General features: G+C 52.2%; 1 protein-coding gene and 1 long non-coding RNA gene across 8 annotated transcripts in view; one reads left to right on the top strand and one right to left on the bottom strand.

Moving 5' to 3' along the window:
* Positions 1-16,198, bottom strand: part of LOC310882826 (uncharacterized protein) — a 172,526-nt gene that overhangs the window by 147,439 nt on the left and 8,889 nt on the right. The window contains exon 1 of one of the 7 annotated variants that reach the window (XR_014573158.1): positions 5,956-6,073. The exons of the other annotated variants lie outside the window; for them this stretch is intronic. The gene's annotated coding sequence lies outside the window, so the exon portion shown is untranslated. Of the gene's footprint in view, positions 1-5,955; positions 6,074-16,198 lie in introns of those variants that run through there. 7 annotated transcript variants of the gene reach the window in all.
* LOC310882676 lies at positions 6,163-7,009 on the top strand. Its single transcript, XR_014573077.1, has 2 exons — positions 6,163-6,701; positions 6,787-7,009. It is a non-coding gene; the product is annotated as an uncharacterized lncRNA (long non-coding RNA).

Genomic DNA, 16,198 nt, shown 5'->3' with positions numbered 1-16,198 from the left:
GAAACCCAGTTACTCCGAACGACTACGAGCACATCGCCCAGGCTTTGCCGAATTCCCCTCATTCTGCAACCAGATTTGTGCTTCGTCGCCACTTTGCTTCTGTCCCCCGCGGTCCTGGGGGACGCGGCATCCTTCAAGGACGTGTCAGAGGAGCACGCTATCCCGGCATGCTCTCGCTTTGAGGCCTAGCAGCTGAATCACCCCCAGCCCTATTTTCTTTTGCGGCGTTAGATTAGCGCGAGGGCTTATGACCTGCCATCTGTCACTGCAGTCTGCTGACTGCCAGTCCCCGCTCTTGCCGCAACATTGCTGAGGAGGTGGAAGGCTCGGGGAAGGCGGGGGGAGGAGGACGGGGGAAAAACCTCTCCATCCTGCTGCCTCCTTGCTCCGGTTAAAGCCCGGGGAGGACAGTGCCGGGGAGGATCCCCCACCAGGGGTTTGGTTTGTTGCGGCAGTGCCCGGCCGGGGGCTCCGCAGCGCGGCTCTGGCGGCCCCTCGGAGGCAGCCTGCGCCCAACCTGCGGCTCCCGCATGCTGCTCGCTCACACCTGCTGAAGCTCTCCCAGCCTTGCCAGGGAGAGGCAGGCAATGTGACCATGCATCTGGCTTCCTGGCAAGGAGAGGATTGCCTCTGGAGCTGTGCCAGCGCAGTCCATCTCCTCCTGAATATAGTGCATGAAGGAAAAAAAAAAAAAGCCGCTCAAGGCACAACCCCGGCTTGCAGAGCGCGAGGGGCCAGCGGGACCGCGCGCCGCAGCGTTTGGGAGCCCCACGGCCAGGATCCAGCCCCCGGGGTTGGGGACAAAGCAGAGCAGCCGCTGCTCAGCCCCCCGGCTCGATCCCAAGTCAGCTGCTCGCGAAGCTCCTGCCCTGAGGAAAGGAGAGGGCTCTGCACTGCAGCGAGGAGTCACAAGCCAGCAGCTCGCTCTCCTTGAAGGCTGAGGGAAGGAGCGCTCCCACCTCCTGGCGCTTTTCTGGAGAAAAATAAAAAAAAATCGCTGCATAACTTCTCCAACGTCTCCCACTGAGTCGCAGCATAACCGTACCAGAACCCACCGGCTCCGTCCCTGCTGGAGCAGAGGGAACTTTTCCAGATCAGCTCCTTTCTGTCTTAAAGATAAGACAATGGCAGGCAATTGGGGCGAAGGCCATAGCAATCCAGCCGCGGTATCAGACTTCTCCCCACAGCGCTTCTCCTTCAACCTCCTGCTCCTAAAATGGTCCCTACTTAAATGCCCGGCCCTTTCCAGTGCCTGAAACCGAGCTCCCCATTTTTCTGGTGGGACTTGTGCTCACATCATTTCCCCCAGCCGCCGGTGAGCTCCTGCTGACCTTGCAAAGCTGCAGCACACGAGGAAGAGCCAACAGGCAGGGGATGGCAGACCTGGTCTGGGACCTGTGTCCTCAGCACGACTGAGCCTCCCTGAGCACCGAGCCCCGGTGCCCGGGGAGCAGCAGCCCTCCAAATCAGCCTCCGAGCAGCTCCCCTGCCCTCAGCCACCACTCAGGTCTGTCACTGCCAGGCTGCTCACATCCTCCCACGCCGTGTGAGAAGTCTCCAGAGATGCGTTTCTCTGGGTAAGAGAGAAGAACAGACCCAGGAACCAAAGGAAGGGAGGAAGCTAAATTCTTCTTCCAAGCTCACATCCACGGGGACTGTTTCAACAGGAGCTGATTCAGCCTCAGAGCTCAGCCAGACCCCGAGTAACTGGCATCAGAAATAGAAATCAAGGTGTGCGTAAGGGGGAGGTAAGCTGCTACCTTGCAGAAGCCTTTCTTAACTCAGAGACCCATCCACGCCCACGGGTAAGCATGAAAACACTGCCTTGCACACCGCAGTCAGACGCCGCATCCTCCCAGCACTTTCCGAGCAGCAATCCCCCAGCAGATGGGATTGGTGACCAGGAGCCCATGGCCCCGGCGCTCCCAGCCCTGCCTTCCCCGCGGTGCCCAGGACCTCAGCGCGGAGCCGTGCCCGGGGTGCTGCCTGGCACGTGTGGGCACTGGGATGTCAGCAGGCAATATTTCCAGAAACGAGGCTATCCCAGCCCCTAACTGATATCAGCAGCGAGTCCCACCCAGCCAGGGCTATCTTGCCCCTGGGCGTCCCCATCCATGCCCACTTTCAGCACGCTGCCTGGATGGAGTAGGACAATTTTGGCTGCTCAGGTTCCCAAAAATCCCAGAGCAGTGACCCCCGTGCACGCCGACCATCTCAGCGCACCGCACGCAGCAACTGGGTCTGCTGCGAGCAGTCACGCTATTCCTGCAGCATCTGTGCAGCAGGGCTGACACAGCTGGAAAAGTCACTCTACACGTGTTACGTGATGTACACGCACATATTTCTGTGCAAGAAACCTCAATCAGGAGCACGACACCTTTTGTCATAAAGACAGCAGGACCCGAACATCCAGCACCGCCCCGACGCCACGCGTACGGTGTGCATGAAGTCAGCCAGGCTGCGTTATCCCCTCCGGCCACGCCGCACTCAGGGATGCTGCAGAAACACACTGAGCAAAAGAGGACAGATGAAGGGCAAGGATGTGGGCTGCAGGATTTGGCATCAAAGCAGAAGCTGTTCAACCTCAGTTTTCCTGAGATCATTTGGGCTCTCACAACCCGCGCGGTGCACGAGAGGAGCTGTGCGGAGCCGCTGCTGAACAGCGCTGGTTTGGGTGGTGTAAACCACGTCTATGCACATGCTGGAGGACTCACTAAGGGCTTGCTGTTTCTGGACCAGCCAGCCTGTGTCAAACAGCTCCAGGAACTGCACCCAGGGACGTGGTCAGGCAAAGCTGCAGGCAGAAGACCCAGGTTTCCAGCAAGAGCCCACATGTGGATGTGGATCACGCCAACCCTTGCACACAGACGAGCTGGTGAGACCTTCTGGACTGCAAGCCCGGAGGGCTGAAGACCACTCGGCCACTTCTCTCCTTGAGGTCCCGCTAAGCTCTGTGGGCCCCTCGTTGCACCAAAACCCATGCCTCGGGATTTCTAGAGGATGTTCTGCAGCATGAACTGTGCACATCAAATTCTTGTGCATTAGACATGCAGAGAAGCCAAAACGTCGTTTGGAAATAAGGAAGTGTATAAGTTACTCTAGCTTGAGGGCTGTAGTAATTTATGCACTGAGAATTTATACAGGTCATGTACCTATTTACTTTGCTGTGCTCTAAAAAAATGCACAGTTACCTTAGCAACTTTAATATTGCAAGAGAGTACAGAGCTTTCTTAAAGAGACATTGTCGAGAGCGGTCAGCCTGACCGGCTGCTCCCCTGCCTTCCTGCGTACTAGATCTGCATTCACCGGCATTTTCCCCTCAGATCAAATATACTTTTTGTTATTTTAACAATGAACAACCCATCTCGGAGCTCATTGACATCAGCTAACAGTAAACAAAAATAAGCCTACCATGTGCAAGAATGAAAAAGCGCCATCAGAAATGCACAGAATTTACTCATTTCATCATCCCAGCGTGTTCTGAGAGCTTAAAATAATTTTTCAATTTGTGGAAATTGCCGAGACTCCATAAAAACATAAAGCATGCTAGTTGCACCTTGGGGGCTGCTGGATTTAAGAAAGCATTGTAGAAATCTAATCAGCAGCCTAGGCAATGAGCACCCAACCTCCCAAATTTGTTTTAGTCTCATCTCCAGGATTTTTCTCTGGACATGCTCGCGGAGTGTTTTTCCCGAAGCCAAATTAAAAGTCTCTAGAAAAGGGTCCTGAGGAGGCAAGCTGCAGAAGCAACCGTTCAGAAGGGAGATGCCATCTCTGCCTGCTCACCTGCCTCATCCGCTGCAGCCGTTGAGAGCTGAAGAAAGCCATGATGGGGGGCACTACGGCAGGGAGGGTCTGTGCGACAAAGCAATCGGGATTTTGCTAGACCACAGTCAGAATAGCCTGAAACTGCTTCACGGGGGCTCGGCTGGAATTTTGGTCCTTATCCTCCCAGCCATACATGCAACTCATCGCAAACCACAAAGAACATGATAAAATATCATTTTTTCCCCACACTTACATAACGACCACCCAGCTTTCATTAAAATATTAACAATTTGCCTCCCAAAGAAGTCTGATTTTGCAAACCTTGGAGAGCAGACACTAGATTTAAACAGCCTTTTTTTTTTACAGCTATAAACATGATATATTTCCTGCAGCACGCTGTGAACATAGGAGGTGCCTCTTCCGTGCACACAAAGGTTTAGCACGTTGAGCTGGGGAGGAAAGCTATAAGCCCCCGTTTTCTGGGTGACTGCTTTACCCCTACGTTATCCAAAAAAAGTCAAGTTGTGGCTCTTTTTTAATCAAAGAGACAAAAAAAGGCAAGCTAGATGTTGCCTCTCCCTAGTGAATATACATGCCTCTAATCAAACCCTAGAGCAGCAGGCCCATGGGGGCCATCCATTTCGGATGGATGGTGCCTGAGCATTAGGGGCAGCACCTAACCCTAATTTCTCCACTTTCACTGCTGCCCCCTGTGCTGGGGGACACAGCTCAGCCCCAGGGCAAGATGCGGGAGCAGATCCCAGGAATCACGCCCAGGAGCTGCATGAGCAGACTCCCTCCGAAGCCACAGGGCAGGGCTGAGCAGGGAATTCATTACTTTCTCCTCTTGCCCTCGCTGTTCAACGCAGCCAAAGTTCGGTGATCCTCCTTTAATATTGCACCCAACTGTCCCCCACACCACGTGTGCAAACAGGGAGCAACAGCAGGGCAAGGAGCTGAAACCCCATTGGCATCGTCCCTTTGCACCCCAGCCCCGTGGAAACCAACAGTGACCGCACAAAAAATAATGCAACTTTAAGGCATGGCTGTTGTAAGGAAACCTCTCCTCTCTCTGTGAGATGCTCCAGCAGAACCACACCAAGCAGCGAGGTCCCTGCCTTCAGGGCATCCTCCAGGGACAGCAGGGTCCTAAATCTGGATTTAAAATAGGATCTAAAGCAGCATCCCATTTTCTCTCCCACCGAAGCACGAGGCTTGCACCCTCCCTTCTGGGAGGAAGGAGGCTGGGAGAGGCTGGGTGGCAGGGAGCTGCTCTGCTCCCATCCTCCCCGCGAGGAAGCAATCTGCCTCCCGTGCCCAGGTACCGCAGGCAGCGTGCCACTTTGCCAACGCACTGTCAGATCCGCGCCGCGTCAGAACGAGCCCTACCACATTAATTCAACTCGGTGGATTAAAAAGAAAAAAAAAAATAAAGGGAAGGCAGGACAAGGCGCAGCAGATGGCTGAGGACAGATACTGCAGCCCATTCTTCCTTGCTCTGCAAGAAAACAGCTTCACTCTCTGCTGTTTGTCATGCTGCTCCTAGCTTTTTTTCATCTAAAAAAAAAAAAAAGAAATGCAGAAACTTGTGTCCAAATAGCCAAGGTTTCCATGTTTTTGTTGTCTCTACTGAAATTTTGTGCATTTCCGTCCCCGTTGCAGCTCTCGAGGCCACATGGCACAATGAGGGTGCGATTGCTATGAGATAATCACACCCTTGGGGTGTTATTAAGCACAAGGCTATGCCTCGTGCCTCTCGCTCTCCAGGGATGTGATTATATCATGATAACCAAACTCCCCAGAGACACCTTATTGCAATTATGACATTTCTTTCAGGTTTATGTATGAATACATTATTCAAGGAAATTACTTTGATCACCAGAAACTTCCACTTAGTGTTCAAATACTTAAACTGGCTGGTTTACAGAGATGAAGTTCCTTCCTTACAGTGTTTGACAGGGAGAGAAACAGGGCTTTTAATCTGAGCAGAGCGGCACGAGGGCCTAATCACCAGCGCGCGGTGGTGATCTCTTATTTAGGGTGGCAGTTTCTCAAATAACCAAACTGATCCAGCTACGCAATCCACGCTTTGGCTGCTCCAGCACCTGCTGAATTAGCCCAACGAGCAATTCCTCTAAACAAAAATTTAGGATAAAAAAAAAAAAGAATTGAAGTCAGAACTGTTACCTTTTAGCTTCAGGGGCACAAAGACCTGGGTGGCTCAAGGACCAGCAGCTCCTCTTAGGGACTTTATAAACTTGGCTGCATCACTTTAGCTTGAATGGCCCCACCTGTATAAGGCACCCAGCACCACAGCCACGCATCTCAGATGACCTCCAGCGTTGGTTCCCGATGCCTGGCTGAAAGGCTCCGCCGAAATTCATTAGTTAAACGTGCCCACCTGCCTCCCTCTGCCATGGACATCCCTGTAGCAGCAGGAGCTGCTCGTGCTGCTGGTTTTCTGCTCCCGTTGTGGTGCAAGCACGATCACCTCCCCAATGCCGAAGGGTTAAATGGCTGCGGGGCTGGAATTGCCTGCACAGATTAGTGGTAGGGCAAGATCAAGGTCATGCGAAAGGCCAGCACGGTGCCACAGATGGATAGTGTGAGCTGATAAAAGGTGCGGCCAGAAGGGCTCCAAAGCCCATAAGGATTCTTCAGGGAGCAACTGAATTAAAACAGAGAAGCAGAAATACCACCTGCACCCCAACAGCAACGAGTATCCCCCTGAGGCCCCGGGACTCAGCAGGAGGGTACCGTGTGTCCGTCCCCGGGTTTGTTTGCTGACCTTGGCTAAGGGTTTATGAAACACGCATCGGTTATCGATCGCTCCCCCCGCTCCTCGCCAGGGCAGAGCCAGCAGTTAACAGCACAGCTCTGGTAGCGGAGGAGCACCGAAAGCACGCACAGATGCTAGAAAAAGGGGCAATGAGGTCTGTGTGCCCAGCAAGAAGCTCAGTAAATGTGCATCAAAAACTCAACGGCATCATCCCTAGGCTTTTTTTTTTTTTTTTGTAGTTTCTGTACGTTCCCCACAGAGAGCCATCAGCCAGGGGGAACCTGAAGCTGCGTGTCCTCGTGCCCAGCGGTGCTCCTTGCCTCCTGCTCCTGACAGCCCTGCTGCTACTTCTTGCACAAGGCCACCAAAGCCACGTGTCTGTGACACCTCCCGCTGGAACAAAGGGCAGCCCAGGGGAGCAAAGAGCATGGACCCCGATTTTCACACCCCCTTTCAAATTAAGGGAAAAAAAAAAGAGTTGTGCCAGAAAAAAAAATAATAATAATAATAAAAAAAGAATTGCACCACTGAGGAGCTGGTTTGATGGCTTCTGCAGATCCAGGAGGCTGCAGACCACGTACGTGTGCTCTGAGGGCCACCACCTGCTTTGGAAAGCCTTGTCCTGCCGGGGACCAGCGCTGCCACGCATCTACGAGCTGACTTTGTGATGCTGTCCCACCTGCAAGTGGGGAAGACCAAAGCTCCCGGTGCCTGTGAGACCTCCTGATAGCTGCTGCGATTCTCCCGTGCCCCCCGCAGCCTTCCCAGCGCCTCCCGGAGCCCAGCGCGCTCGCACCTCGCGCTCCGAATTCGAGAAGCAAGAGGAAGCGTCAGAAAATCTGTTACTCAGGTGATGCCTCGCTTACAACAGCCACGGGAACGTTTCTGCCACGAAAGCCAAATATATATATAAGGTGCTAAAGATAATGACAGTGTGCATTACCAGCCTCTCACCGCCGTACGGTTATTGGGGTACAGCTGAAGCTCTGGCGGACTTCGTGCGTCCCGCATCCCTTCCTAGCAGCAAGGGTGACTCCAGACAGGGGCAGCTTATCGCCCGCAGTTCACCGAGCTAATTGAAATGAGCTTAAAACCAGCTCAAACGACCCAATTCCTGCGCACGCGACTTTGTTTCCGTCTCTCCGGCGACGTGAGAGGTGGTGCGCAGAATTGCGCCGTGGCAGAAGGCATCAAACGTGTGCCGGGAGGGACAGACTGATGGGCACGGCTGAGAAGTGCGCTTCCTCGATAAACAGCCCCGCTACCTGAGAACACTGAGCGGTGATGCCAGCTAACAAAAATATGAGCGCGAAGGGGAAAGATTCTGACCCTTACTGTGGGCTGGGGTTTACATTTCCCGCCACTGCTCTCTCAGCCCTTTTTCAAACCCCGTTTCGCTTTGTGTTGTGGGTTTGAGCAGAAACTCCACAATTAATGGGTTATCAAGGAAATCGCCTCTCGCTTGTCCTGTAATGACAAAACTCGCGTGCACGTGGGCAGCCGGGGGGGTGCTGGGGGCGCGGGGACCCGCTCGTGGAGGGCAGCGAGGGGGGCTCCTGCCTGCCCCTGCCTCCGTCCCCCCGCTGCCCGCCAGCGCGGCTGCTGCCTCCCTCCTCGGCACAAACAGGAGAGACAATCTGCATACAGCCAGTGATCCCTTGGACAATTAGCAAGAGAAATAACTACATTTTTTTAAAGGCGCCCTTAATGAATCCGGTCCTCTGTTTATAATGAATATATCGATCAAGGGAGCATCCTCCATCAATGCCTCTCTCCAAGCGAGATAGCTCTCCTCGTGGTGGCAAATAAATGCACTTGCTTTGGTGTACTTGGTTCTCGTAAGGACAATTACGCAAGGACAGCATCGATGCTGCCAGAAAATGAAATCAAGAGAGAGAAGTCAGTGGTTGCCAGAGCCTGTACCTTCTGAAATCGGATTCTCCCCCAAAGACACGGCTCCAGCCCGGCGATATTTGCAGAGGTGACACGACTCACAGCCTGTCCCCGCGTCGGAAAACTCATCGAGGGCAGGAGAAGACAAAAAAATAAAAATAAAAAAAATAAAAAAGGAGGAGAAAGAAAGAAATCAAACGCTCAGATAGTTAAGGCCGGGCTTTTTTAAAATAAATGCACAATGAAAGGTTATGCTGTCATTAAAGGGATAGCCAACACTTCCCAGAGCAGTTAGCACAGCGCTGCAGCAGGCACTTTGCATTTCCAGCTAATCTGCCAGTGATTAAACGAGCTGTTATTGAGCATTTGCCCTGTTGAACTAGGTTTTTCTCATCCTTATTAATCATTCATTTTACACTACAGTAGCCTCCTGTCTTTAAGCAAAACATCTTTTTTTCTTTCCCTTTCTTTTTTTTTTTTTTTCAATAGGCAAATTTTTTATTTTATTTTTTTTCCTCCGGTGATGTCCTTTACGTTCACAAGAGCAGACCGCTGAAGGAAAGCGAGAACAAAACCTGGGAGAGCTCTAAAGAGCGTGGGGAAGCAAATTCTTTTTGCACTAAAACTTCGGGAGTTAAAAGTAGAGGACATGGCTGGAGCCACTAAGCTCTGGTGTAAACACGGCCATTTAAGAGGATTTGCATACCATTTTTTAACCTTCCAGAAGAACTACACGGACCCCAGGCAGGGAAAACAACTGTGTACACATGTTCGTTTCGTTCTTGTTATCGAAATATAGCTTCTGCCAGCCACCCCCGAGCATCTTCCGTGGGCAGATAACGGAGGGAGCGGGAAAGGGGTGGTGGATGCCCCCAGCCCTCTTGGGTTTTGTGAGACCTGGGATTTTTTTGGCACGGTTTCCAGCAGCCAGGGGCTGCCCCTGGCCGGTGCCTGAGGAGCAGCAGCCGAGGTGAGCCCGGGAGGGATCACAAAATCCTAACTGGGGATTTTACCCCATGTCCCCGCCACCGATGCCTCAGTTCTGTCATCAGCATCACCTCCTCTCCTCCACCGCTGCTCCCAGGCCGCCAGTGGCCACACGTGCAAGGTGTCTCGCTTCCTTTTCACTGCTAGCAATGGGTATTTGCTACATAAATTTCAAGGTGCTTAATAAAAAATTCTCAATAGTGAATTTTACAACTGTCTGGAGAGGAAATCCTCTGTACTGGTACGTTATGGAGACCATGGGTGGGCAATGTCCTGGGACCCAGGAGCTGCAGCTTCTCCTCCCCACCCTACCCCAGATTTGTACAGCTCCTGAGTCCCTCCGACCACATTTTCATTGCTAGCAGAAACTTGGCCAGAACCTTGATCCTACAGCCTAGGGGGTTTGGGTACCTTTGCTGGCTCGTACCCCAGCAGCAGCTTGAGCCCTGGCTGTCCCTGCCCCTTAGCCAGCGTCCTGGGGTACCAGGGCTGCGTGAGGAGGGCTGAAAGCTCCCCCGAGGTATCAGAAAGGCACAGGTTTCACCCCAGAAGCGCTCCGCAGCCCCGCCAGCACCAGCAGACGTGTCAGGTTTGCTGGCTCCCAGCAGGGAATAACCCACAAGGAACATCCCCAAACCACCGCCCCAGCTGGGGGGCTTGCGGGGCTAGAGGGGGGCAGCAGAAGGTGCTGCTGTGGGTGCAAGTCCAGCTCAGTGCCCGGTTCTGGGGGGGTCAGTTAGGGTAGGTGAGGCTTCCAGGCTGAAAAATGGGGAGAAACACAGCGATTCCTACAAACCGATGTTTCGGGTGATGCCCGAGCAGGATTTCGTTAACGCACGTACCTCGCACGCACACACGCACGCACACGCTCACTTTGAAGTCTGATACAAGGACTCTGTCAGCTTAAAAACCAAACAGAAAGCAAAGCTTGTTAGAAGGGATTTTTCTCCCCCTAATTTCCTCTGGGTTTTCTTTTTTTTTTTTCCCACTTTAAACACACGTTTCCTTCACGTTCCGTAAGGAAATTACACTCCGGTTTAGAAGCTGGATTAACTAATACATTTTTACTTCCATACAGCAGCACGTTGTAGCGTTTATTTTTCAAGCACTGCATTGGAGCAACTTTAAAATAAAGCTCTATAAACGATTTTTTACCGGTTTTGCCTAAATTACGGAATATACAGCATTGCCGTTGGGTCTTATGAAACCCTTTTCTGTATATTTATTCTTTGGTTTATAATTTGTCATGATGGTAACTCCTTTAAACACTTAATGTAAAAAAAATCCCCCTTCGTAATAGCGGCGCTGACGCTGAAAATCCAGCAAGACCTTCCAAACACCGAGGTGAACATGCAACCGAGGAAGAAAACCTGACATCCAATATGTTAGAGAGTTGTAGGAAAAGTGTAATTAATGCGAGACATAAAACAAGAGAGTGAGTCTGAAACCTCTCCCAGCGATCCCATACTTCACAGCGTAGTACCAACGCAGCTCCGGCGCTTATTTTTAGCCTGGCACACGCGGGTATATTGTTACCCAGCCTGCCGCTAGAAGTCATGTTAAATATCTTCCCGAACAATCGCACAAGATGCTGTATTCAAGAAGAGGCGCAGAAGTCGTCTTTATCTCTCCTCCTCCACGAGAACATTTGACCTCCCCGATTTGGGTTCGTTCGACAAGGATTTGCTGGCTACTTAGAGATCTGCATCTCGTGTAGGGCGATTATAATAAAAGCCCCCACCAGAAGCCCTACACAGAACAGCATTCTCTGTACCTACGGAAAGGTGACATTTTCCAAGCTGTTACCTGGAGAGCAAAGGACAAATGGAAGAGATCAGTCACATAAAGGTGGCTTTATCATAACATCCCGTGGCAATTTGGGAGTTCTTTGAAGGCCAGATGCTTCTGCTCCATATCTAGATTTCCCACAATGAGGGACTCGATGGAAGCACAAAACATACCTGTGTTGCAAAGTGAAAAATCCCAGCTGCGCTACAATTTAAAGTCATTTTCTAGTTGGAGTTGGTCAATTTTTGCAGCGTGTGTCACGTTTTTCTGTGGTGTGCCAGGGAGAGACAGCAAAATACGGCCAGGGAAGTTGAACAAAACTCTACGGGCAGATCGGAGCCATTGAACTGCCCAGCTGGACGTGAGCTGAGGCTAAGGACTGAGGCTGAGCCTGAATTTCCTCGAAGCACAGGAATTGTCTGGCAGGATCCCACCTCACCCATGACTACAAACACAAGAAGCCCTCGGACAGATCTTTCCAACCCAACCTGTGCATAGGGAAAGCTTTTTTCCTGACAATGCTTGGCTCTACTGCAATATATTGGGCATTTCTCTGGGTGCTGTTGAGCGTGCAGGCCTCCCCAGGTGTGAATTTCACTGCAGCACCAACCTGCTCCAAAGCACCAGGCACCGAAGGGAACGCTCGGGCAGGGCTTTGCTCCTGCTGCTGCCTTCCCCGGAGCAGAGGTGGGCCAGGGAGGGATGAAGGAGCCCGGAGGACTTGGCCTTTCTTAGGCCAAAATCATGCTAGACTGTCTGCGGGAGCCAGGGAAGGAGATGGGCTTTAGGGGAATGTGAACTGACCCCACTGGACCTGCTGCCGACCCGGCCTGATGGAAATAAGAGGAAAATCACTGCCCTCCGCTTTTAATTCCCGAAGGAAACGGAGCCTTTGCACGCCCCACTTCCCCCTCGCTTGCCCAAAAGGGAACAAAAGCAAATAAGAAAGGCGGCGGATGCCATCTGCAGAGTCTAACCAATGTGCATACCTACCTGGGCTTGCTCTGCTAAATCATCTCCAAACACAGGCTGGTTTTTATTTAGTTATTTATTTGGGGGAAAAAAAAATCGATTCTTCTATGATTTACGGTAGGGTTAAGGCAAACGTGAAGCCCATGTTAAGGCTGTTCATCTCATGATAAGGCAGCAAAAAGGTCAACAAATTACTCTCTCCCTAATGGTTCATTTGAACCAATGAAAACAGGATATTTTATCCTCCCGGGTCAGGCCTGCTTAGAAATCCTACGTCCCCTTCCCCCTTCCCTTCGCAGCCTCCCCCCATTCCTCCTCCCTCTCTCCCACTCCCATCCCCTTTCTTTTAACTCTCCATCTCTGATCCTCCAAGGTGACCTTTTCTCCCAGTCCTAATACCAAATTTTCTGGCTGAGTGAAGCCGAGCGTTGCTGCCGCCCTGGCCGGGAGCCCCTCCTCGGTGGCCCGAAGGGGCAGGGACGGCAGCGGGGCCGGGACGTGCCAGGACCAAGGGGCAGGGATGGCAGCGGGGCTGGGATGTGCCAGGACCAAGGGACAGGGATGGCAGCGGGGCTGGGATGTGCCGGGGCCAAGGGGCATGGATAGCAGCGGGTTTGGGATGTGCCAGGACCAAGGGGAAGGGATAGCAGCAGGTTTGGGATGCGCCACTCGCTGATGCAGCCGTGCTAGGTGGGAAGGCACCAAAAAAAAAAAATCAGAACCAGAAAAACAGAAGGGGCACAGCCCCACAATTCCTGCCCTGCTAGGAGAGCTTTATTTGGCAGTCCGAGCCTCATCAGTTACCCACGTGCAGCGGCTGAGCTGGGGCTCGGCTGCTTTGGGCAGAGCTGCCTGCCCGCCGCCCGTTCGGCGTAGCTCCCGCATCTAATTGTTATCCCTGCCGCTGATTGAAGGGCGAGGTGGAGGGATGGGAAGTTCAGCCGGGTGACATGATGCGGTTTTAATGAGTCGCTCTTTTTCTTTTCCTTTTCTTTTTCCATTTCCCCCCCCCCCTCCAGCCTGGCTGTTTTAATATGGAAATATAGCAAATGCTAACAAAATCAGGAGCCGAGGCTGAGCGCAAACCTCCGGGAGCCCGTCAGCAGTCGCAGGGCAGCAATAACACTACAGAAGCAATTAGTTCCTTAAGTTCTTTAATACAGGGCCTTTCCTGGGGGGGGGGGGGGGGGGGGGGGGGTGGACACTGGATTAAGCCCCGCTTCATTTGCCTATTTATTCAGCTGTCAGGAAGCTGGAAGGGTTAAGTCATCCGGTGGAGAAGAAAAAGGCTCCGCGCAGCAGAGCCCCCGCGCCCCGATACGCAGCCGGCGGCCCCGGTCCCGTCACTGCAGACCGTGCCCCCATGCCCCGAACGGTTCCGATGCATTTTTGGCAGCAGCTGCAGCGTGCCGTGGGCCGGGCGTGCCGCAGGACCTGACTCAGCAGATGCCCGGCGTCGGAGCAGCTCCGGCGCTGGAAGCCGAGCCCCTGTCTCTAAATAACGGAGGGATCAAGCTCCGCACTTGGGCAGGGTTTTTATTTGTTCCCTTGGCGGCTTTGCCCTCCTTGCAGCCGCGCGGGCGTCCCACTCGGGCACCCCAGCGCTACGAAGAGCCGCTGCTGCCCCACGGACCGCAGCCTGCGTGTTCAGTGCTCCACCACAGCTAGATTTACAAAGTTAACTCTGCGAGCGAGGCTGTTTTGCTTTGTGTGCCTCCATGTACACACTGTGCATCAATCGCGCCCGAAGCAGGAAGGGATGTAATTACAGGATCATGTTTGTGCTGCATGACCGGCTTATTCCTAATATCGGTCACTAATTTGGGCTCCCTTTTGGCTGAACCATCCCTTGGTGCTGTGTGCTGTCACGTCTGGCAGCCTATATCCAACCCAAGAGCGTTTGCTCTTTCTCTCTGCATGATTTGAGGACAAATCTGAGGGAATCTGGATTCATGCACTAAGAAACGTGTTTGTTTTTGGTGTTCCAGGTTGTGTTGTTTTTTTTTTTTCCCCTTTAAGGATAAAAACTGTAACGTATTCAAAATGGGGTTAGACAAATAGATCACATACAATCATTCACTTACGGAGAAGGAATGCCAGTGCAGACAGAGTACGATAGCTCAAAACACAGAGATAGCATGTAATGCAATTTTGTTACAGCATGTCATTGAGTTTTGTTAATATAATAACCTGAAATAAAGTATTAAGACAGATTGACATGCCTTGGTAGCACAGCTGAGGATTCAGATATTTAAATATAACGTGTTCTAGCTTGTTCCCATTGAAATCAGTGGAAGTTCTCCTTCACAGCTGATTTCAGGGGGAAAAATGGATCCAGCTTATGCAGAATAACAGGAGGGGGAATGGGCAAGTTCAGCTGAGTTTTCAAATGTTGATTTCTTAGCTCAAATCAGCTCTAATTTCTGTTTGTTTATTTTTTTGCTCGAGAAAAATAGTAAGCTATTTTCTTCAACATCCACAAATAAAATAGAAATCATCCCAGTGAAAGGAAGGAGAGAGGGAAGAGAGTGCAAAGCCTTTTTCACGTGCATCTTCCTTTCAGGCTTTCATGCTGTGAAACTTCCTGAGCCACTGCTCTCTGTTTGCCCCTCGATCTACCCCAAGGAAAGGACCACCTTCTGCTGGAGCCTCGGGATCCTTTGAGCCTGCCCACAATTTACAGGAAAAACTTCAAACCATTTTAGATCTCCGAGTGTGAAAACATAAATATAGAGAAAACGCCGCAGCCTCCTGCTCACTTTCTGCGCGGTCCCATTTGTGCTCCCCGCACCTGGCTTTCGCCGGAGGATCACAGACAGGTGCTCACTCTCTTAGCTGCTGCTAACGTCATTCCTAATTTTTCCAGGGCTGTGCAGCTTCACACAATTTGGGTCCGGGCATTCATCCTCCGAACCGCCTTCAAAAGCGAGGCAGAGAGGCGCTGGCTCACGTCGCCACCGAGGCAGCAGCGACGCCCCGGCTGATCCCAGGGGAAGGAGGCTCCAGCCCGCACCTCGGAGAGCTGAGGGCCTCACCACATCACGAGCCTGCTTCAAATTGTTCGCGCCGAGGACCTTTGCGATTCCCCCTCCCCAGTCCCGCGTCCTCTGATTGGCTTTAATTATTGTGAAAGTTTGGGGAAATAAAAAACTTCTGCTATTAAGAATCCTACAAACACGTTTAAAGGCAATGCAGACTTCCATAGTGAAAGCATCCCGCTGAAATGTTTCCTCAGATTAAAAGCGGATTTTTCAAAAATATAGCTACAAAGGCAGACTGGAGAGGTTTGCTAGAAACAAGCAGGAAACGCCTCGTTTTTCATTCAAGCAAAACCGAATCAGATAGATTAATGCAGGGCTAGGAAAATCATCGGGAAGGCTCCTGTCATTTCCAATGGGATCTTTGAAGGCAAAGAAGATGGCAGTCCCCAGACCTCCCAAAACAACCGACAGAAATTCTTTCCTTGCTGCCCTGAAAGGGGAAAACACGCCCCAAAATGCTGCAGCACCATCCGGGCAAGGGCGAGAGCAAACCACCCAGCTACCGCCCATCTCCCGACTACAAATTCTGCCTGCTTCCCCCCGAATTATTTCCGTATTTCATCCACGAGGTTCCTGCGGTTCGTTTAGCCCTCGTGGTTGGTGGTTTGTTTTTTTTTTTCCAATTGCATTTTTTCAATTGCACTTGACCAAAAACGAGAACCCCCTCAGCCGCTGCGACCGTCCTGCAGCGCAGCGCTGCTCGCGGCGCTCCCGGCTCCTCTTTTGTGGCGAACAAAGGGTCCCCGGCGGCAGATGGAGCGGCCCAGCCCCAGCCCCGGCGTGCAGCGAAGGGAGAGGTCTCGTAGGGCCCGACCCCACCGAAGGCACAGCTTGAGGCTTTGGGCAAAGCAAGGCTGAGTGCTCGGCTCTGGACGCCGTGTTCGTTTTCTGCTTTCGCCGTGAGCTCAGCCTCGCCGGGGCCGGACTCAGCGCCACGCCACGGGGAGAAGCCTGGGAATACAAATCGGAA

This window comes from Anser anser (assembly GCF_964211835.1).
Source record: "Anser anser genome assembly, chromosome: 16".
NCBI classification, from domain to species: Eukaryota; Metazoa; Chordata; class Aves; order Anseriformes; family Anatidae; genus Anser; species Anser anser.
The sequence above is the reverse complement of the archived record's forward strand: the minus strand, read 5'-3'. Positions and strand labels throughout refer to the sequence as shown.